The 632-nt window shown below is 46.5% G+C and overlaps 1 pseudogene; it reads right to left on the reverse strand.

The window, feature by feature from the left end:
* LOC113224848 overlaps positions 1-632 on the reverse strand; it is a 1,085-nt pseudogene continuing 453 nt past the window's right edge.

Genomic DNA, 632 nt, shown 5'->3' on the forward strand with positions numbered 1-632 from the left:
CTAGGACCTTGGGCTGTGGAACACTATTATACTTTAGCTTGTCCACTGAGAGATGCAGAGCTGAAGGCTGGGGTCTAGTCAGGTTGGCCACAGCAGGGTACAGACCAGCCTCGGTGGGCTTCCTCCAAGAACATTCTGCAGCACCTGACACACTGCAGGTACACCGTCTCAAAAGGCAGCCATTTCCATAATAAGGATCTTTATTAATAAGTTGGTTTTGTGGATCACAGCTCTCAAGTACTTCAATTTTAACTTTGCAGCTTTTAACTTGATTGCTTTTTCTATTCCTATCTCTGCTGGGCAATGTGGCTCATGGGAATTTCGTGCCTCTTCATGCAGCTGTGCCCTTGGCAGTCAGGGGATTCCCTGTCTCATACCCAGATGTCACCGAGCTGTCTACCCTCCAATTCTCTGAAATGTTTTTTGGCTTTCTTTTTTTTTTTTTTTTTTTTTTTTTTGAGCCAGAGTCTTGCTCTGTCGGCCAGGCTGGAGTGCAGTGGCACAATCTTGACTCAGTCAACCTTCGCCTCCCAGGTTCAACTGACTCTCCTGCCTCAGCCTCCCACATAGCTGGATTACAGGTAAATGCCACCATGCCCAGCTAATTTTTGTATTTTTTGTAGAGATGGGGT

Source organism: Piliocolobus tephrosceles, chromosome 4 (assembly GCF_002776525.5).
Source record: "Piliocolobus tephrosceles isolate RC106 chromosome 4, ASM277652v3, whole genome shotgun sequence".
NCBI lineage: Eukaryota > Metazoa > Chordata > Mammalia > Primates > Cercopithecidae > Piliocolobus > Piliocolobus tephrosceles.